Genomic DNA, 23592 nt, shown 5'->3' with positions numbered 1-23592 from the left:
CCACTGTGTGTGTTCCTCCTTGGCAGGAAAAGCACTCTCCACCCAGCTTGCTGTCACGTAAGGTTCCTCATTTGTAAGGCTGTTTATCAGAGGAGTGAATGCCAAAAATGTTTCTCAAAAACCGAAATTTGATGAATATTCGACTCACTTGTTTCTGTCCAAGTTCTTCTGTGTCTCCTGATCATAAAGAATGCAGCAGAAAAAGTGAAAAATAAGGGAGAAAAAAGTTGTTTATAGTCACTGTTGGATGTAATTACACATCAGAATGATTTCTCTCTTAATTTATGTCTTTTCCTCCCAGTTTTTTTGCACAGCCTGGCTTGTTTTTGACACAGCAATCTATCAGTATCATCATTAATCATTTCTGGAGTGGTGGACAAATATGGGCACTGGTTCAGAACTGAAGTAGATCGAGTGGGGACGCTATAGAATATACAGTCGTAATTGGGACAGAACTACATTATTGTTCTAACATCGTTATTGACAGTAATTCTAGTCTGTGTCTAGCTAAAGGAAACATGGACAATAGGAGGCTGGCATTCAAACTACCAACCCAACAACAACAGCTAAAACTACTAATACATGATGTAGAATGATATCTCACTGTATTCGAAGTTACTTAAAGAGTAACTTATGATTAAGTAATTAGTAACTAACTTAATTCTATATTTGGTAGCTACTAATATGTTTGACTTTCTTTGAAGGGACACTAAAAAGATTTAGTAATGATTAAGTCCTTAGTAACTAATGAGTCTATATTTGGTAAGTAATGATTAAGTAATTTCTGAATTAATTTGTTGTCACTAGTTCATGCCACTCAGCGGCTGGTCAATGGTCAATCAAGAACAACTCATAAAGAAAGTGGTCAGCGTTTTGATTGACTGATATTTACTAACTAATCATTACCTAATGATTCATTGATGTATTAGACATTAATTCATCATTATCAACTATGTTGTCTTCGAATAACAGTTAGAGGAATCACTCATTTATGATTAATTAACCATCAAGCGATTCATTCCTTACTCGCTCCTCAGCAACTACTCCCATTTTGGAGTACCTTGTTATCAAAGGGTGACCCTCTTTTAAATCGCCATTATCCTTTAAATATTGTTATCATAGAGGAGAGCCCTGTCCTCTGAGCAAACGTCCTTGGAAAGACAATCAGGTTTAAACAGGTTATTGTCCACACAGTGGCCTGAGGAGAAAGAGAGCCTCCCTCCTTCTCTGTGTTTACTATTCAGCCATGCTTGCAGTCTTGTAGCTCATTAGAAAGTGATTGTTCATGGAGTGGATAGTGAATTCAAAATGTTACGTAAACTGTGTTGACATGGAAGGTTGCAAGGCTGTGTGGGAACACTCTGACCTTGTTAGAAAAGTCCTTCTCTTAGGGCCAGTAACTCATACAGCTACAAAGAACATATTGTCCTTGTGTTAGAGCCTTGGATGAACATACAAACACACATATGCACGCACACTGACAAGTAAGTAGCTTACATAAGGACACGTCTCTGCTCTGGGCGGCAACAGGGAGGTTGTGCAGGTACAACAGAAACAGGGAGTGATGGATCGATGTAAAGATAAAGACAACTACAACATATGTCTTTTAAAATGACAAGAAACACACTATAATTGTCTCACTTATATCACTTTAAGGTTAAAGGAGCGTAATCCATGACACTCACCCCTCACATAGACTTTTCTCCCCCCTTTCATCTGGCAGAAGGTACCATAGAATACGGTCTGTCACTACCAGACTACAAAACAGCTTCTTCCCCCAGGCCATATGACTCTTCAACGCTACATGTAGCATTTGGTGTTGTTGTTCTATGTTGTTGTTGTTGTTTGTTTGCATTGAAGCTTCTTGGGAAACATGATTTCATTCATGGTGTACTGAGTATATGGCTGGAATGACAAAAAACCTTCTTGAATCTTTAATCTTGAATATGTAGTACTGTACAGGAAGTTAAGATGGTATTTCTCACCAGAAATCTTCAGCTCAATGATGATCTCCAGCCAGCGGGCACATTATTTATGTTTTAGAATAAATGACACGGTATTGGAGATAACTCCCACTTTCCAACTTCATGAATCAACCACACCTCGTCCATGTTACTTTATGAAAATAGAAACGGGTCGTCAGACTCAAATGTGGCTCAAAGTCAGTTAGGACACTCTAACAATCAAGCTGATTGATGTTGACGCTGGCTCACTTTGCATCCAGTAAGAACACACAGAGTCAACAGCCATGCAAGTGGATCTTTGAGGCTTTAACCTCAATGCTAATGTCAGTATGCTAACCTGCTCACACTGACATTTCTAACATGGTGAGGTTTACCAGGTATATGTCACAACTGTTGATGAGTTCTCTAATAAATGCTGGTATTAACCCCTGCTGTGCTTCTTGTAGATCCACCAGAGGTCCCTACCTGTCTCCCATGGTTATTATCCCAAAGTGGGGGGGGTGTGTCTTGAATTATAACAGGTGGGTTGCGGGGAGGCTAAGTAAATGAAGGAATGGTTCTGTGCTCCCAGCAACACATAAACAAGTTTGTCACAGGACCCACAGGTAACTCAACGATGATAATTAATCTATGCCAAACCTGACAACTACCAAAATGTTGACAAGAAAACACTAAGAGGCATATGTCGCTCTCGGCTTCACCTGTACAATGGCAGTGTTAAGGTTTTTGAACTACTCACCGTTGGAGCTGGATCTCCAGCGCGCTGCCGTCAAGGCAGACAAAAAGTGTCGATCCCCGAGTGCGACCTAACAGGCAGGAGAGTAATAGTGGCCCTCCTACCTGTTAGGTCACACTCAGGGAGGTGCCGGAGGTGCTAGTGCTAACGTGAGTTATCCAAAAACCTTCTTTTTAGTAAACTCTGCGTACACAAACAATGTTTTCAATGCTTGTGTTTATGTGTAGAGACCCTGGTGATACTACGAGCAAAGTTTCATGTTGTGTCGAGCCTTCTTTGTGTTTTAAAAATAACAATTTCAATGCTAGCGTAAAAGTGCCCCTGCACCCCATTGAAAATGAGCTTGCCCGAAAACGAAACTACGGTAAATCTTAAAAGTGCCTCTTTCTTCGTAATTATGCATTTACATGAAGGTTTGACTCATATTCAGTCACAAATAAAGCCTCAGCGCCTTTTTGGCGAGAGTTTCACTTTTAGAAGCACTTTTAATTCCAATTTACAAATTTCCATGAAACACAAGGTACAGCAGGTACATACAGGTATATGGGAATTGTATTATACATAGTTTTACAGTCTGTCATAAACCACACTTTTGCACAGATTGAGATGTCAACCTGATGGCTTTATATAACAAGTCAGATGATCACTTAAGTGGTTACAGTTCATCCGGAGGGTAACATCCATCCAGTAGTTGTTGATTTCACTCAAACTCACAGTTTCTTCAGGGGATCACTCGAGTCATCAGGATTCATCCTGTCAGAACAATGAACGTCACATTTTGGTCCGCCAAGCCTGGACAAAGGTTTCTTTTGGTGCACATGTCATGGCCTTTATCTGTGGAGGGAGTTGAACTTGAAGATTGAACTTTCATACTCTATCCAAGCCTAAAAGGACAAATTTCCTTAAGTGCTATAAATGGAACAGCTACTGAGCTCGCATGTCAACAGAACCGTCTCCATGACGAATGAGCAAACTCCATCCACTGATGAGGACTGTATGAATGCCTGAGTAAAGGGTGGTAAATGGACCTTGACTTGGGATAGTTTTGCCAAACAAGAGTGAACTTATTTATCTACATGCTTCGGATCAGATCTGTGAAATCTTCCATAAAAGTACATGTTTTTGGTGGGGATCCCAGGGTTCGAGAGGTGTACCCTGTTGTCTTATCTTCACTTTCAAAAGCTTATTTAGTGGAGCAAAGCAAAAGACAGCAAGAGGAATAGAAAGTCAGTGAAGTGAATGATCTGGGATCTAGCAGCGGGAAACAAGCCGCTCCTCTTATCTCCTCTTCCAGTCCAGTTGAGGATCAGACACCAGGACGATGGAATGTGAAAGTAAAGGACTTAGAGCTGAGGGGCGCAGCAGCAGGTTGCTGACTGAATGACAGAGTTTAAGATTGTGGGAGAATATAAGAACCTTACAATGAGGACGGGGAGACATGCACAGAGAGACGGAGGGAGACAGAGGAAATAAAAGAGGGTGCACTCTCTCGTCTCCTTATCTCTATCCTACGAATCCACTTTCAAATTGGAGAGCAGGGAGAAAGAGAGAGCGTGAGAGCGATCCAGGCAGGGATGGAGGAGTAGGTAGTGGCGCTTATCTGCTGCCTTCAGTGGAGTTTGAGCGCCAACAGATGGCATTGTAAAGCTGTCATCGCTTTAGCGCTAATAGAAAAAACCTGATGCCATCATGCCACGAGGAAGAATAGAGACCTCGTCTTCTCTTCTCTCCCTCTCCTCTCTTTGGCTTGAGCCCCCTCCATCAAATTAAATCATATTGTATTACATCCTTCCCCTAATCATATTACATCCTAGTTCCATATCCTCGAGCTCCCTGGATTGAGCGCCTGCTAGTGCGGCTTGGTCCTGTAATAGAATGTGTATTTAAAGGAAAAGCCAGAGTGAGTGCCACACCCAAACCTTGTATCTCTGCGTGACGCAAATAAATGAAAGGCTGTAGTGTCTTGTGCAAGAGTTTATTTTAGAATTACATGTATTATTTCAAGATAAACGACTGAGGCTAATCTACTGCTGGCTGACCTGCATTGAATGTGTATCACCATGGATCCTAAGTCTCTACAGGACTATTATTCCTGGAGTGTGTGTGTGAAGTCCTGTCTTGCTCTATGTATAATGTCCCTTTTCAGTGTTTCCTCCCCTAGATTAAATCAACTTTTAAATCCTGAGTAAGACTAGCACTTTGGAATGGAAAGCGTAAAGAAAGGTCATCAGGCCATCGCTGAAACTTTTCTGGCCTCACAAAATCGTCTTTGAAAGCCTGAACAGGCTTATAGAGTTTGACCCCCGCCTCACCTTATCTGATAGATCAGGGGTTCTCAACCTTTTGCAAGCTGGGCCCCCCCAAAGCTGGTTCATTGCAGTTGGGGCCCCCCCTGCTCCTCCTTCTCTCCCCCCCCCCCCCCCCACACACACAGACACCGTCAGGGGCCCATGAAGGAAGAAGAAGAAAAAAAACAGCTGTCCAGAATTGCTACAGGCCCTGTTTTTGTGAATGAAATATCTAGGGGCGGGTCGGCAAGGTAACACTGAGTGGCCTTGATGCCTGTCAGTCATGATGAGTCTCGTCACCTCTCCGCTTTGTCTGCAGCTGAGCACGCCTTCTTCCTCCCTCCGGCAGGCAGCCTGGCCCTGCTGCAGTCCTCCTCGGACAGATGCTAAAGCTCACTTTGATTTTTTCATCATCTCTCCCTCTCTTGGGGTCGACAGAGAAACTTCTAGCGGCTGCTTCTTCCGAGTTTTCCTCTGCATATTTTACGACAGAAAGTTTGAATTTGAAGTCGTACTTTTTATTTTGTGCTGCACCGGAGCAATGGCGATCATCAATGTGACTGACAGGAAACAAGCACAATATGTGAATAAGGCGAAGAAGAAAAACGTGCAGTTGTCAGTGGTCACGTCTTCTTCCTTGATTAAAAAAAAAAATAAATGAATTAGACCCGGCATTTATTTGGTTATTTATCAAAATATACACCTGAATCCGGCGGGTCCCTGCGGTTAATTAAAACCCGGCTATTATTTGGTGATATAAGTTACATTTACACCCCGCTCTGTACGCCAGGGCGGGGACGGCGGCGGCCATGCGCATCCTGGACGCGGAGTGGCGTGTGTCTCCTCTCTGCTCCGACTGCAGACTGGACTGCTGCGCGAGGCTACTGAGAGACTGACCGCCTGTGAGTGCTTTTGGACGGGGGAGGGATTCACGGCAGCACCCGCTGCTCGTTGAGCACAGTAACTGCAGAGTGATACGTGCTGTCAAGTCAGCGTCTCCAAACACCACAAAAGTCTCCAATAACACCAGTAAAAGATAGATTTGTCGGTAGTCGCTTTTTACAAAAAAAAAGCCACCAGAAGGATGAGTTGTTTGTGTGTTATAATAGTCCAACTACTTGCATTTCGACATGGGGGGAATTTTCGTGATTTTTTTTTTTTTCAGATTTTTTTTTTCTTCTCCCATCCTGTAGCCTACTCGCGCACCCCCGGGAGAGTGTCCGCGCCCCCCCAGGGGGGCGGGCCCCACCGGTTAAGAACCACTGTGATAGATGAATCATTGCACTCCAGAGGGGTTCTACTGGAAAGAAGACATGTTATTATAACAGATAAAATCCAATGAATACACATGTTGGCAACCAAGATATTGCTTTGCAGAACTTTCGGAACAACTTTTGGAACTGAAAGAGTAATTTCCTCTGCAGACAAAGTCACAGTTGAAACACTTCCACAGTTCAAGTAGACACTAAAGTTGCCTGCCTAAGTCGCTATAGTAAAATGTTAACTATAAACGCTTATTGCAAACCACAGATAAGTCCAAATGTATTTGTGTTAAAGGCTATGTACTGTATTAAAATGTCCACAAAACCTGTCGTATCAAGCTCACAGTACAAGTTTATGACCTGACTTTCATGTCGGGAAGTGGGGGGGATGGTGATGGAGTTGGGGTTGCAGGCCACAAGGCTGTAAAGATAGTTCCTGCAATTTAACATTTGGAAGTTTGACACTGGATATTTTTGATGAGACTTCAGGACAATTTCCAGCCAGATTTAGGGTGACACAATGGGGAGTGTGCCCATGTTCCCACATTTCTAAGAATTTATTTAAATATTAGGCCCTATGTTCCCACATTTCCTTTTTCATAAATTTGTATCTGATTTTATCCCCCTTTCTCCCAGTTTGGTAGCCAATTACAAACCTAACCCTAACCCAACATTGTCGTTCGGCTTTTTCATTGTATTAGTAGCTGAGGCTCATGGGTATTCAAATATTTCACAAAGAAAAGTGCAGTTTCTCTGAAACAAAGTTGAAACCATTACAACTGGTAGCTACAAAATGAATGTATAGGATATTTCCTTTATTCAGGAGCCTCCTTTGTTTTCATGTTGAGCACCATCAAGTAGCGACTTCACCCACTTTTTAACTCATTTTCGATTGATCTAACAGTGTGTTTACCTGCACACTTGTATCGCTGCTGTGACTCAGTTTCACCTGATACTGCGGCATCTCGACACCTGCAGGTTTCTGAAAACTTCATTCACTTCAAAGGAATGCAGCAGTGTGACATTTTGGAAGATATGCTCATTGACTTTATTGCAGAAAGACACTCACTGGCCTGGGGCCTCATTTATAAACGTTTACACAAAGAAGGTGTGCGACACATTCTAAGTAAACTTTGGGATTTATATAAAAAAAAACACTTGAAGGGAAAATGTGTGTTGCTCAACAGAAACTCTGAAGCTGCTTCTCTAATAGCAGACGGATGAAAAGCCATAAACGGGTTTGATATGACACCATTGTGTGAAACAAATCAAAATATTGCCCATTAGATATTATATATATATCAAGAGATTACTTCAAAAAATAGACAAAAGACATTAATTTCAACCTCCACAGAAATAGATTAGATTTCACATATAGCGAAATGTCTCTGTTTACTCTGTCTCTCACATGATAGTGGTTTATAAAAGGAAAACTTTATAAATGAGAATAATTTTGTGTGTAAGCTCTCTGTGTTTGTCTGTACATAGCATTTTGACAGGAATCATATGCAGTTTTTTTTTTCAGTAAGGACCGTGGTAATCCTTCAGGATATTTTTCCCCGTAAAAACCACACAATGTAATTTTACTATTTGGTTTTGTACTCTGATAAACAATATAATAAAAACAGGATTATCCCTAAGTGAAAGTCGGACAGATAATGCGGAGGATAAATTGTCATTTCGGTCTTCCATTACTGGTTGTAAATATAGAATCCAAACCCTGCAGAGTGGTAAATGCGGCAGAGTCGAGGGAGCCAAACACTGAAATGAGTTTATTTTCACACACCGAGGTGATTCATTTGGTCTGGAAATAACAGTTCATGTCTGGATGGCAACGAGTCAGAGAAATGCCTGTGTGTTATCATAGACCTGTTTGTCTGTTTGTCTCCATTCAGACTTTTATTTCTATGGCTGCCATAACTGCTGCATTCCTCTCCTCCACGTACGAGGACATAGCACTCAACTCACTTGATCTCAACCTACAGAAACTTTGTGAGAGTTTGTGAATGAGCCTGGCTGATTTGACTGGAAGCCCCGCTGAAGTCCACTGTTTCCAGCAACAGTAAATGAAAGCTGACATACTCTCTTTTTACTGTCTGGGTTTACAACAACACACTCTAAAATAACTTTTATAAGTACTGTGATTTATAGTCAGGTTTAGCGTCAGTAAATACTGTCCTCCTCAAACTGAACCAAAAAAAAAAAAATCTAACAATCATAATTCTGCTTATGAATCACTGAAAAAGATGCGTACTATAAATTGAAATCTTGCCTGGTAATCCTCATGCTTAGATGTATTCTTCAGTATCAATATTATCCCGATACTTTTGTCTGACCTCAACATGCCCCTGTGCAAACACATACTGCTAGTAGCTGAAGCATTATTACTTTCAAATGTGAAGAATACAATAAAATCGCCTGAATAAATTATATCAAATTTAGCCAAATCTCTTTACGTTTCCTTCAAGTTAAATTTTTTAATTTTTCTCTTCTCACAATGAAAAACCCAATGGTCCGGGTTAGATAAAAGATAATGTTTTGGCTTAAGATACCTGTTTTAGTCATCACTAAAGGCAGGAACACACCGGCCCAACCGTTGGATGTCTGAAGCGTTTGGAAAGACTCGGACGAGGTCGGGAACAAATATGTTTGGTGTGTTCGGCTCTGTCGGAAGCTTTCGGAGCCGCGCGGACGTTGTCGGATCTGACTGAGCATGCGAAGTCTGAGGAGGAGGGCCGTCGGACGTCTGAGCCATTGGATCCTCTGATGGGTTGTGTGCCAGCTGAATGGCCGTTCTGATTGGCGGTGTGCTAGCGAATCAGCGCGGTGTGTGGGAGAGACGGAATACTGTGTGGGCTTTGATTTTCTTTGCACTCCGTTCCGTCATTCCCCGTTTTCATGTTTTGCAGTAGTGGCACCAGACTAGTTGTTACGTCCGTTCAGGACGAATTAATTTGTGTAAGTTTGGTAATGCCTCGCTGCATGTTTAGTATGCAGCTGTTTTTTATCGGAAATAGTTACGTTTCGTTTTGATCGAAAGTAAAGAGAGTTGCGTGCATAAAGTTCTCGTTTACAACTCACAACACAAGCGCCACCCGCTTATTGCATCTCACGGAAGCGCAGAACGTACACGGTACTGTGGCGTAGGCAGCACGTCGAAGCGGTGTGTTCAATGCAACTTTTCTGCCGAACGGGTCAGACAAGAAGCAACGGAGTGGTCGGAGAGTGGTCGGATAAGGCAGTTGGACGTCTGGGCGGTGTGTGGGGGCCTTAACACGGCTGCAGATGGCCCAACATCCTGTCCAGCGTCTGTCATCCACAAACACTGCTGGAAATCATCCTGAGGTCTTTTAAGCGTATCCGCTGGTTTCACACTTGCAGGTTTCCAAATGCAAGCTCGAACCGCTTTCACCAGCTCGGCAGCCTTGTCGCCTGCAGCAGCACCAAACTTCAGTGGACTGTTTCAGACGACCCAGACATTACTGGTGTTCCTCATTAATCTAACCTCTACAGACTGTTCTTTAATCTCATTAATGCACATGAAAGGTATTTTCTAACTTTTGCACCAGGCACAGCGCCAGGATTAATATTCAGGATGGGCCACAGCAACTTTGGCTGGACTTTTAAACTACAGAAGTAAATAGTGTTTGCCCTCCGACTCCCACTAGCAGTCTCACCCAAACAGAAATCACTGATATCATGCTGTAGAAAATGACTAGCAGGTTATGACACTTTTCAACTACTGTTTACTTTTTTTTTTCCAAGATTTTCGAAGCCAATATGGTTCATTATTTAACCACCACAGACGGTTTTTATCACAAATGCAAATGGTACATAATCGCTTGCTGTCTTTAACTGTCTATGTATTTTTGTTTCAAATTATTTGAACCAGTACATCCACTTATTTAGAACACTGACAATGTATGTTTATTGAAAGAAATAGCATCTTGTTCAGAGAACAGGTTTATGTTTGAAAGGCAATAATTGAAAACAAAAGTTAAGAAATGATATGTTCTCCTGGTCATGGAGGTTGGGCCTGTTGTACAAGTGGGTGTGCCCATGCCCCTTAGTCCCACCCACAATGCTGCGCCTGTTTTTTTAATCCAATTTTTATGCTGTATGTGGTGTTCATGTGACCTCCTCAATGAATTGTAAATTTGCTCCTTTCAGAAAGTGAAGATGAATTAATGATAGAAATTGCTTGACCTGATCAGGACTGAGTTTTAACTTACTTGTTCTTGTGAAAAATTTGATTGGACAGGCATTGTTACATAGTGACAATACATAAGGCTACAGGTGCAAGCAAGCTAACCGCTAGCACACTAGGCAGCTGGTAAAATCAATAAAGATTTTAATGATAAAAAGCTTCAAAACCAAACAGCTCAATCGAGGAGACACATTCACACGAGAGCTACACTGCTGGAAAAAAACTGACATTGGAATATTTTGGTTTCCTGTAATATATATCGCGATATGAATAAACAGGAATTTTCATCAGCTAATTTAAACAGCTCAATAGAGGCGATGCACCTGATATCACAGTAGGCAGAGTGGCAGAAGGACTACTGAGTTTTTGAATTGTTCATTTATTAAGTGCTACACTCTCAACATTCAGATAAAAACACATGTAAAGTAAGATGGCTGCCCCGGTGTAGTCGAGTGTCCGGAGCTCCCCGCACTACGCCCAAAGCCACTGAAGTAACTACAGGTTGTTTATCCTTAAACTGGGACAGTTGTCTAAGACAACTGTACAACTGCTCAAAAAGTTTCCGAGGACCTTTCATTTGATGCCAAGGCACACCAGAAACAGCGCAAAGTCATCCACCTCCACCTCGGAGCGTACGACAACAATGGAGTCCACTGAGATAATCAAGCTGATCGAAGCGGCAATGGACAAGCATTTTTCCAAGGCTGAAGTTGTCGCTAAGGAAACATTTATCTGCTTAGAGCAACGTTTTGATTCCCTTAAATCAGATTTACAATCCCTTAAGGAAGAAACTAAAGCACTTAGAGTAGATAATGAAGCTTTGAAAAAGCGCACAGAAAAAGTGGAGCCTACTTTCAGCTCACAATCAAAGTCATTAATGACTATGGAAACAAAATTAGCAGAACTTGAAGATCGCAGCAGGAGAAACAACATTTGTGTTCATGGATTCCCAGAAGGAAAAGAGGGTCCTAACATCACACAATTTCTCACAAACCAACTGCCGCTGTGGTTCCCCACATTGAGAGACGCACCGGCGGAGATCATGCAGGCACATCGCATTGGACCCCCTCGAGGTAACACTACTGCCAAGCCAAGAGTGCGGATCTTTGTGTGTCTCAGATATACTGATAGAGCACGCATTTTGAAAGCAGCAAGAGACTCACCCCTGAAGATGGAAATGAACGAGATCCATTTTACAGCGGACTACAGCATGGCAACCAGGAGCCGACGGAGATCCTGCTTTGCTGCTATGGAGAAGGCTCGCCAGGCTGGTTTCCACGCTTTCCTGATCTATCCGGCTACCATGAAAATAACCAAAGGCCATGAACATAACTTCTTTGATGATTCTGTCAAACTGGAAGGCTTTCTTAAAAGTCGGGAGCTGAATTAGTCCAGAATGAAAGTAAAAAGCACGAGCGGAAAACAAGACATTTTTCAAAACCGTTGGGAACGGCTGCTGCATGGTGAAGTACACAAATGGTGATTGTTGCCCGTCCTTTGACCAATTTTTTATTTATTTTGTCTCTTTTACTTGAACTGAACTAATTGTAGCAGAGACTACGAAGAGAACTTTGTTTTGGCTCACAACTTCTGGTCATGTGATGGCAAATGCTGCTGGTTGGATGGTTTCTCTCACGTGACCGCATAATGAGTAAGATCCGCTAAGTTAAAGACTCCGGAGTTATAGTTATAGAATACACTTAGGTCAAAGGAGATCGTCAGTTCAAGTCATAACTGGAGCATTGTAGTTACTATTATTATTATTGCTGTTGTTTTTGTTGTAGTGGCGAGTGGAAAACGGGACACTGCTACTATTTTCGCAATGATCACTGATCATTGGGAGCGCGAAGATGTTTTGTGTTTAATGTGGATGAATGTGTGTGTTATTTATTTTTATTTTTGTTGGTGGTTGTCAGTATCTCGAGTTTTGTTTGGGCCTAAATATGATCAAAAGAGTAGCATTTATCAGATGGTTCAGTTACTAAATGTGATGAAGGACATTAAGGAATTTGGATAATGTCTTCAATTAAATTACCTAAGAAGGGATTAAAGGTTGCTCACATCAATATATGTAGTCTAAGAAATAAATTAATTGCTATTACAAATATTATCTCACAGGGAAATATACATATTCTAGCGATCTCAGAAACTCATCTGGACTCTACATTGGATAATTCAGCAGTAAGCATTCATGGATACAGTATATACAGGAAGGATAGAAATGAATATGGAGGTGGGGTCGCCATCTACATTCAAGATCACATACCTGCAAACATAAGGAGGGATCTAATGTCAAATGAGATCGAAGCAATATGGCTGCAAGTGTACATCCCTCATTTAAAACCCTTATTAGTCGGTTGTTGTTATAGACCTCCTAACACAAATTCTGATTATTAGGATAAAATATGTGATATGATTGACAAAGTTGGTGATTTCACTAATGAAATGTTTCTACTGGGTGACCTTAACATAAATTGGAATGCAATAGACTGTCCACTAAAAAATAAGCTTCTCTCAATCACAGATGCATGTGGTTTAACACAAGTTGTAACTGAGCCAACTAGAGTGTGTGTTAAAAGAGATGGGTCTAGAACCTCAACATGTATAGATCACATCTTTACTAACACAGCCGAATTATGCACTAAAGGGCTATGCATACCAGTGGGCTGTAGTGATCACAATCTAGTAGCAATTCTGAGGAAAACAAAGGTGCCTAAAGCAGGACCCCAAATCATTTTCAAAAGATCATATAAACATTTCAAAGAAGACCATTTTATTGAAGATGTGAGAAATATTTGTTGGGACAGTGTGTTGGAGAAAAACGATCCTGATGAGGCAGTAGAAAACTTCAACAAACTCTTTGAGGAAATTATTAATAAACACGCACCTGTGAAGAAAAGATCCACTAGAAGTGTTAGATCACCTTGGATTGATAATGAATTAAAGGAATGCATGGAACAGGGAGATAATGCAAAGAAAATGGCAATCAGGTCTAATTATGAATCGGATTGGCAAGTTTATCGCAAGCTAAGAAATTATACAACCAAGTTGAATATAAAGAAAAAGAAAACTCACCATGAAAAGGTATTTAACAACATAAAGCACAACAGCAAGAAATTATGGAATACTTTAAATAATATAATGGGCAGAAAATCTAGATCTATTCCATCATTTCCAGAATCAGAAGGACTTTTTATAACCAGGCCTTTGGATATTGCGGAACATCTCAATAATTATTTTGTGAATAAAGTAAAGAAACTTAGGGATAAGATGAACCTAGCAGATAATGCACAATCCTACTTCAATATAAGAAATCAGATTATGGCAGGCAAAAAGTGTGAGTTTAGATTTACTCCAGTTACAGTTAGTCAGGTAGAAAAATTACTACTTGCATGCAAGGATAAACCAGCTGGAGTAGATAATATGGATATGAAATTGCTCAGACTGACAGAAAATTTGATCTCCACCACAATTTGTCATGTATTTAATTTAAGTTTAAAGAAATGTATTTTTCCTCAGGCATGGAAAACTGCAAAAATTATTCCATTACCCAAGAATCCTACTGTATCCTTCTGTGGCTCAAACAGCAGACCAATAAGTTTGCCGTCTGCCTTGAGTAAAATAATGGAGAAAATTGTCTTTAAACAAATACAAAAATATTTTGCAGCTAATGACTTGAACACTGATTATCAACATGCCTACAGGGAAGAGCACTCCACTGTAACAGCTCTCACACAGATGGCTGATGAGTGGCTGCGTGAAATTGACAACAGACACCCAGTAGGAGCAGTATTATCAGATTTTAGTGCAGCTTTCGATATTATTGATCATAATTTGTTGTTACAGAAATTAGCTTGTTATGGATTTAGTTCGACTGCAACCCGCTTGCTTGAGAGCTATTTGAAAAATAGGAAACAGACAGTTCTGTTTAATGGAAGTTTGTCTGAACCAAAAATAATTGATTGTGGAGTCCCACAGGGAAGTAGTCTTGGTCCATTATTATATTCAATATTTACTAACGACTTACCACTGACCCTAAAGGATGCTAAAATTTCAATGTATGCAGATGACTTGACAGTATATATAGCAAAACCCACAATTGATGAACTTAATAGTGTTTTAAATCAGGAACTTCAAGCAGTGGTGACATGGATAACCAACAATAAGCTAGTTCTTAACATTGCTAAAACAAATAGCATTGTATTTGGGACAAAACTTATGTTAACTAACGAGCCAAAACTGAGGCTATATGTAAATGATGTGGCTGTAGAACAAGTGCAAGAAACCAAACTTCTAGGAATAATATTTGACAATAACTTAACATGGTCTAAACACATTGCGAAAGTAATAAATAAAATGGGCAAGAGCCTTTCAACCATAAGGAGATGCTGGGATTTTCTACCTTTAAACGTAAGCGGAAGTGTCATCAAAAGCCTTGTGTTATCACACCTAGATTATTGCTCAGAGGTTTGGTCGTGCGCTGCCACATCATCTATTAAAAAACTGCAAACAGCTCAGAATAAGGCAGCACAATGTTTACTTTGTTGTTCATATCGAACTAATGTTAGCAAAATGCACAATTGTCTTGCTTGGTTGAATGTAAAGAACAGATTTATTGTTTCATTACTTACTTTTATTAGAAAAATATCTACATCTAAACTGCCAAGGGTTTTATACAAATGTCTGTCTTTCAGTTTGGATAAACATGGTTATAATACGAGGCATGCTACGGAAGGTAGATTTACTCTACCTAAAGTGAAAACAAACAAAATGAAAAGTACGGTAATGTACAGAGCCATGGTTTTATGGAATGCTCTGCCAGGACATATTATTCAAGAGAACAACAAATACAGATTTAAAGAACTATTGAAAGAGCATTTGTTAGCCAAACAGCTCTCGGTGTCTGTTGATGTTTAGTGGAGGCTAATTAGTACAATCAATTTGTAATTTATTTTTATTTTATTTTATTTATTATTGTTATTGTTGTTATTGTGTTATTATTGTTATTATAATTATGTTTTTTTTGTGTGTGAGTATGTGTGTTTGTGTAGTGTAATGTGTTCTCTGTGTTTGTGCACTGCAGTGAAAAGATTATGGTGTTGGGTATGGACTCCAGGAAGAATAGCAATGGCTTTGCCAAAGCTAATGGAGATCCAAATAAAAGATAAAAGATAAAAAGAGTTGAGTTACTTTGAATGACTTGACATTTCACATCCTGCGATTTAATCACTGAACCTGTGCATACTGCAGTGTCGGCACTGACACATTATGTTGTGTGGCCCTAATTCACACACTGACAAACTTCAGTCAAAAGAAATCTTAACAAATGACTCCCATCCTGTAAGTCTGCGTAAACAAACTTATCTTCCACAAAAGAGGAATGTGAGCTTGTGTATGTGTAACAGAAGAGCAAAGTTGATAGTGCAAGAAGCTACAAAAGCTATCTCTAGTTTGTTACTGTTGTGAAAGATCAGCCCTGAACTCGACCTGCCGTATGGCTTCCTGCAGACTAGTGGATAGAAATTAACCAAAGCTGTACTTTATTCTTCACATATGCAAGTAAATCTACTAAATACAACTATTCCAATGGAATAACTCTATTTCACTGAAAACTTTTGCCATTTTAACAATTATGTAGCCAGGCCAAGTTAGTTAATTTTAGTTGAAAACATCCACAACTTAACTAAAATGACATAGTACATTGTATAAATAAATAACAGGTTAGGAGATTTCTTTGTTTAGTATTTGAGAGATATCTCTAAAAGAAATCAACACCAATGCTCCCCTGGTGCCCCGAGCACTCAGTTGGGGCAGAGTCAGGTAATACGACCGCTAGCTGCACCTATAACCGAGCTTATTAGCTAATAGCTACAGTTAGCAGTTACTCTGGTGGTAAATGCAGCACCCTATTTGTTTGCAGTATGAATTTGACAATTCGTATGTATTGCACCTTAAAGAATGAACTCTTCTTCTCCTTTCTCCTCTTTTTCCATCTTCCTCCTTCTTTTTCTGGCTCGTTTAGTGGACTCTTGCTTCTTTCGTCCCCTCCTTATTTCCATTTTCACCTCCTCCCTTGCCAACTTCTTTCCATTTTTCATTATTCCTAAATCAGTGCTTGTATTTGGCCGACTCCCTCCCCCCTCACCCCCACACAGACTGTCTCTTTCCCTCTATCTCATTCACACACACCACATTCTCACACATGTACCATCTGTACCTCTGCATTGTGTCGAGCTACAATAAACCAGTTGTGATGTGGGCACAGGACTGCACTGTGAAACTGCCAGTAGAGACATAATAGTCTGTGGCACGTAGTGTGTGTCTCTCGGTGTGTGTTATCGCTCTGATTCTGGCCCTTTCCACCCCCTCATTTTCTCTCTCTTTCTGCCCGTCTCCTCCTCCTCCTGTGCTGCCCGCAGAAACAAGATAAGTTTGTTGAAAACTCTTTGTTGTTGGAGGCCATTGTCTGTTGCCTCCTGTGAGTAACTTTATGTCCATTGTGATAGATGTGGCCAGACCCTGCAAAGATGTATTAGTTAATTAACTTAATGGCGTGTGTGTGAATATATGGTGTGGGTAGGCAAGTGTGTGTGTGTGTGTGCGCATGTACAGTATGTGCATGTATACAAGTGTATATGAGTAATTTGCAATGCATACAGTGTGTGCATTTATGCGTGTACGTGTTGTCCAGTGAATTGAGCAACATAAAGAAAAAGGCTCACTACCTCAAAACCAGGAAGACAAATTGGAACCAATGGTCTGATCATTCCTCCACTTATAATTAATGATGCTGAGTGCTTCCAAGCGAAGCGCTTATCCCTGCACTTTTTCAGCATAGATCCGACTTTACTACACGATTTAACAGGAAGCATATTGTACAGGGGGTGCTGGTGGTCTCGGGGTAAGAAAAGCGAGCACACGAGCGGAAAGTCGCCAGTTTGAATCTTTGCACCAGCTGGAGAAAATATGGGCTGAGGAAAAAAAATGAACAAAAGGTGGTGTAGCAGACTGCGGTGGCATTGGACAGCTGCCAGGTGTGAATGTGGTGCAGGGCAGGACTGGGAAACAGCATGGAGCTCAATCAACTTTCACAACTTAATTATGTATAAAAAGAAGCCTGAAACAAGTTCATAGAAAAAGTTAAAGACTTAAAGTCCGTGTAAACCAAAATCAGCCATTTTCTTCTAAACACATCAAACAGGTCATAAATGTGTTTACTTAAAACATGTAAAAGCCATTCGGCCATGTAGAATTTAATTTTGGAGCTAGGCTCACAAACAGTTTTTCAACATTTCTGTGTTCAGGATTTAATGGGCGGGTCAGAAATCATGCAAATCATGGCCGCGTTCCGTAACGCGGCTATATGATTTGCATAAACCCCGCCCTGCTGCGGAAGTGCTATAAACACGTTCAGCGCGTCAGCTTCAGCGGTTCTCCCACTCGCTCTCCAGTCTCGGATAGCATTGCTTACAGTAGTTTGCAGCTAGCTAACCAGTCAATCAGTCAGCTAACCAGCCATGTCTCCTCCACATCCTCTGCATCTTTCCAGGATGCCACAGTGTGCAGGGTGACGGCGCTGTTATCTTATTTAAGTTTCCTTCGGATGACAACGTAAGGAAACGGGGAGTCCATTGACGCTGGTCAACTCCGTCCCCGGCTTGCATCCTCTCCTCCGCCGACGAGGAGAGGTGGCCGCTGCTGACCGCAGCTGACACTCTCCGTCCCGCTGACGGTGGGTCCCACCGGCATAATGTGGCCGCCGCGGCCGCCGCCACCACCGCAGCTGCAGCCGACCCACTCCGTCCCGCTGACGGCGCGTCCCACCGGCATAATGTGGCCGCCGCCGTCAGCGGGACGGAGTGGGTCGGCTGCAGCTGTGGTGGTGGCGGCAGCGGCGGCCACATTATGCCGGGTCCCACCGGCGGTATGTGGCGGTAGTATCAGGGCTGCATTATTGGTGAGCCGTCCCAGTGTGAACGGATAATCCGGAGGCGCGGAGCGAGGGCGTGTCGGTCTGACAGTCTGATAACTGCACAGGTCCTTCACTCAACTAAATACAGAGAAATGTCCCACAAAGCAACGTTACATGACCGAACAAAAGTAACGTAGTAACTGTAACTGTCTTTAGCAACTTATATGAGGAAAACAAATCCCACAGCTGTACGTGGAGAAGCGTCTGTCCTCCTGTCCGTCCCCTCCCTGTCCTCCCGACTCTTCCTCACATTTCTGCTCACAAAACAGCGTCTGTCACGCTTGTCACAAGACTTTAACTCACCGAGTGTTTGACGAAAATAAATCACCGCGACCGCCAGCCCTCCTGACCGAGACTACAGGAAACTGTCCCCCAGAAAACAGCCTCCGTCCCCGCGAGTGACAGAGTCAGACAGCGTCCTGTTTACTGATGGTGATTATGTATAATTATGTAATTTAGCGCGACAAACTTCACTCCGTCACTTTCCAGGATGTTTAGTGGGTCAGGATCTCAATCACTACACGTTATAACAGCATCTATATGATTATAAACTGTCCGCAGGTTTAGATAGACAAGGGGAACACCTGGGGAACACCTGGGGAGACACCGACGTCATTAACATGACGTGTAGCCCCCGCCGCATGGGCGTGGTTCCAGCGCCTCTAACTGACACGCCCCCAGCGTTTCACAGCAGAAAGAAGTGCTTGTTTTTCCATGATTTTGAGACCTAATTTTATATACTTAACAATTTTTTTAATCTTTCAAATTTGGCTCAGTGGTCAATGATACATGTTTCTTTGGTGTGACAAACTCATAACACAATTTTTTTGCCGCTTTACACAGACTTTAATTCTTCATATCACTGAGTTTGTACGGACTGCTTTGCCAATTCATAAATATACCAGTTCAAGCCTTTTGTTAAATGGGATCAGATGTCTCATCATGGAAATTAACATTCCTTAACAAGTTACAACAGGAGAAAATTGAGGACAATTCCAAATAACCCAGGATTTGAATTACTTCTTTCACCTTTGCTTGTGTTCCCCACAGGACACACTTGGACTCTTTATTGTAAATGGTGAGGATGTTCAACTGAATAAGTATAAGTAAACATGAGCGATTCAGCAACACACCCTCATACCAAAACAACTGAATAGGTCCATTGCCATTGACTCCAAAAATGACATATCACCGTTCCCCAAAAGGACATGACTGTTACAGTGTACGAGCGTCAGACCAACAGTCCCAACTCGTCAAATCCAGCAGCTTAATCATTGGCCTTTAGCTTCAAACTGTGATGCTCCACCTACCCTTCTTGTGTCAGTTTTGGATGGGAAGGGCTCTACGGTCAGGTTGGCAATAATACATAACATGCAACATCAGGTTGGATTTTCAAAATAAAGCTTGCTGACACATTATGGACTGTAATTTATATTTTCAAATGGTCGTAGTTGGTTAGGTTTATGCAACTACTTGGTAAGGTTTAGGAGAAGATCATACTGTTAGTTAGAATAACTAAATTCAATCTTGTAACCCAAGTTACGATTGTGATGCAACTCATTACGTAATGTGACATATAGTATGTTAGCTTGCGTACGTAACAGAACACTCTTGACGCTTTGTCACAAACAAGACCTGTCTCCTGAAGGAAAGTCCACTGTTTCAGGTGTCCAACCACCCAATCCCGTTATGTTAAGTGAACTTTCATAGTTACCTACATAACATAACTAAAGTTGTTATGTACATAATGTACATGAGTTCAAATAATTCCACCTGACTTGTGGTTTCACACAGGACTGTCCTGTGTTTGTTTAACCAAACCATTCATTTCCAACCTCCTCCCTACATTAACTTTTGCTCTGTTGTTACTTCACCTGACTTCAAACTGTATCAACATCAGTGCTTCCTAATTTACCCACAATGCAACTTGACCGCCAACAGTTCTGTCTAAGATTCAGTTGTGTTGCACTAGAAGTGGCGGTATGAAGCTTGCAGCAGCTAGCCTAAAGCACAGATGAGGAGTTACAGAAATTCAGCGAGCTCACAACTTTCTCTCTCCTTGGCCCCAGATTTTTTTCATTTTCAAAACTTTTCAGCCCTAACTGATACTGACATCACTCAAGGACATTTGTAACACTACCCACACCTCACACAAGCCACACAAATGTCTTTAAACAACTTTCTCTGCGAGGCCTAGGAAACACACTTTGATGTTTAAAATCTGTGAAATTCCCCTAAAGGTTTGCAATGAGTTGTGCATCACCACAAAGGAGCAGAAAACCAGATTCATAGGTTCTCCACATGTATACTGGGTCTTAACTGGAACCAGTAGTTAAACTACATTCATATTTTGTGCTGCGTCAAGTAATTCAACTACTTTTTGGGTATTTTTTTGTAGTTTAACCACTCAATTTACAAACTACAATTTTGGCCAATAACGTGAGATATTTTTTTAATAAAGAAAAAGATCTATATAATATACATTTTATTTTATTTTTCTTTGAAGAAGTTCAACACTGGTGTCCCAGCCAGTGCAGCATGTGAGCGGCTTTTTAGTGTTGGTAAAGATGTTTTTAGTGTCAAACGGAACCGGCTGTTGGATAAAAACTTTGAGAGACTGCTCACGTGTCGTGTCAACAAGCGATTCTGCCCTGGCATCCAGTTCTAGTGCCTAAGTGTTAGTGCCTCTGAAATTCCTGTGATGTTGACCAAAAATGTCAGCTTTTGTTCTTTAAAAAATAAAACTTGAGTTGAGAGGCATATTTGTATGTGAATTTTGGAGAGACACCCATCTGCAGTCAAGATGGCCGACAAGGGCGCCACCCTGAATCAGTTTACCAGCAACTGTGACGGATTCATTCCATTCAGATCTGATCCAATTAATCTTAATGATCTATATCTTGGTTAAGGCATAACAGTGCGCTTTACACGACCCAAGAATTAGATCCAGTCAAATTATGTTTCTGATTCGACCAAAGTGTCAGCTGAACTTCAGAAGGCTGGAAATCCACAAGTACTTGAACGGCCGTAAGCGGTCATTTGGACCGCTAGATTTTAAACTCTATTTTTCTTTAATGAAATTACACCAAAATGTACATTTTAACAAGTTTAACTATACATTTATTAATAACATAGTAAACCATTGTTTCTGCATATTTACACAAGAATTTAATAGAGAAAAGTTAGAACAATTAAAAGTAACTTATTTGGTTATGAATGATTTTATAATAATATATAAGTTAAAAAAATATAATAATCGAAAAAGCTGGAAACGAGCTGATCTCAAACAAAAAAAAGAGCTGTTGTGATCACTGGTCACAGTCTATTCATATTACCTCCACTCTCCTCACAGTCACCACACACGGGCTTGTGGCATTTCAAGTGTCTGAGGTTTGGTTCCGTTTGTAGCTCTTTTGGACTGGCACTGCCTCCATGTCCGTGTCTGCTGCTGCTGCGGTGGTTGCTTCCGCTGCTGCCCACCCTGTGCCAACTGGCGCGGCCGCTTTCCCCTCCATGTATTCTGCCCTCAGCTCCTCTGCCAGCTGCTGCAGGACTTTCCTCCGGGCTCTCCTGCTGCTGGTGCTCCTTGAATGAGATGCGGGCATTGATCCCAGCCAGGTCGAGGATGTTATAGAAGACCGCCACTGGCTATCTTTCAGCCTTTGACTGAGTACGGCCTCGCCGTACTTGGTGTTGTTGTAGTACATCACAGACTCTGGTGTTGCCTTCACCCCACTGAAGGTGCCCACACCTGTGTGCAGGTGCTCAGGATGCAGACATTCTTCCTTGGCTGGTACACAGTCAGAGTCGCATCATTTCAGCACCTTCGTGTTGTGAACAGTTCCGCTCGCTGTTTCATGGAGGGAGGAACTCCCGTTTTTGTTTGCTCATGGTGCCAAACAAGCTATTTAATACAACTATATAATTATTAACTAACAAGTAAATTCACAAAGAGGCACAGCTGGAGACCACAGTTAGAGACAAGAGAGACAATGAAAGCAGCAAACCGCGTGAAAAATGGAACAATGAAACCCCGCAAAGTGATGTGCGGTCAGTTTGACCGCTTATGGCCGAAATAGGTTGACATATCATATTTTGTGTAATTTATATAAAAACTATTCAAAGTTGAAATACAGACACTTTTAGGAAAAGTCATGTAACAGCAGTATTGCATTTTTTCATTCAATGTTATGTGTTATATTTTCTCTATAAGTGTTGATGTTTTCCTCAATTCCTATATACAATTAATGAAAATAAATTAGGTAGATCCCTTTGTATTGTTTTTCATATGCAGTTATGGTGCAACGTTTTTAATTGGGACATTGAGATTAATGGGTAATGGTGGTAAGGACTTGGTGTTTAATAGCTGAACAGTGGTAGTTGGCCCATATCATTTCCTGTTATACACTGGCCCCCCACCACAGAAAGGAAAGTTGATGTGGCCCCCACCGAAAAAATTTGGGGACCCCTGCTGTAAATCATTGGTGGTGATACAGTGCAAGGACTGTATTGCCCAGATATTATACAGGATCTTGTTTGCAGTAAGCTGGCATGCTCTCTCCGCCTTTCCTGTATATGGCCGAGCCTGCTCACCAGAGGATGCTTTCATTAAGCACAGTACAGACTACCCACACATTATTTGCTCAAAAGCATAATAAAGAAACTAAGCTAAAAGACATCAGTCCAGCTTGTTGTTTCCTCAACCACCAGGGATCTTCAGGGATGAGGGGGGCATCATGAGCAACACAGTGGCCACAGACAAGTGTGATGCAACAGAACGGGGAGTTGCTGGGTCTGGAGATGTGTTTATTTTTATGTGTAACTATTAAATTACAGTGTTGGCCTTATTTTTCAGTTCTAGCGTGAATATTAGTGTGAGCAGTAATATTAATATTTACAATCAATATTAATTGTAAATCAACGAAACAGTAACATAAATTAACATTTACCATGTACTAATTTGATAGTAAGTGTTGTGACCGTTTTATCAATTCTCTATTTAATTTGAGAATTCAGTTTATTTAATCTTAGTTATTCTTCAGTCCTATTGTGTGTGTGTGCGTGTGTGTGTGCCCCCTACCACCACCACCACACAAACATAATATTCACATTTTTATTCATAACATTGATATTGAAGCTAAATCCATGAAATGTTAACATTAT

At 41.2% G+C, this 23592-nt stretch overlaps 1 long non-coding RNA gene across 1 annotated transcript in view; it reads right to left on the bottom strand.

Moving 5' to 3' along the window:
• Positions 1-3424: 3424 nt before the first annotated feature.
• Positions 3425-23592, bottom strand: part of LOC115569162 (uncharacterized) — a 34401-nt gene continuing 14233 nt past the window's right edge. The window contains exon 3 of the long non-coding RNA XR_003981507.1: positions 3425-3534. This is a non-coding gene — a long non-coding RNA (uncharacterized LOC115569162). The remainder of the gene's footprint in view (positions 3535-23592) is intronic.

Source organism: Sparus aurata, chromosome 18, assembly GCF_900880675.1.
Source record: "Sparus aurata chromosome 18, fSpaAur1.1, whole genome shotgun sequence".
In the NCBI taxonomy this organism is placed as follows: domain Eukaryota; kingdom Metazoa; phylum Chordata; class Actinopteri; order Spariformes; family Sparidae; genus Sparus; species Sparus aurata.
Note: the sequence above shows the minus strand (reverse complement) of the source record. Positions and strands in the feature narration are given on the sequence as shown.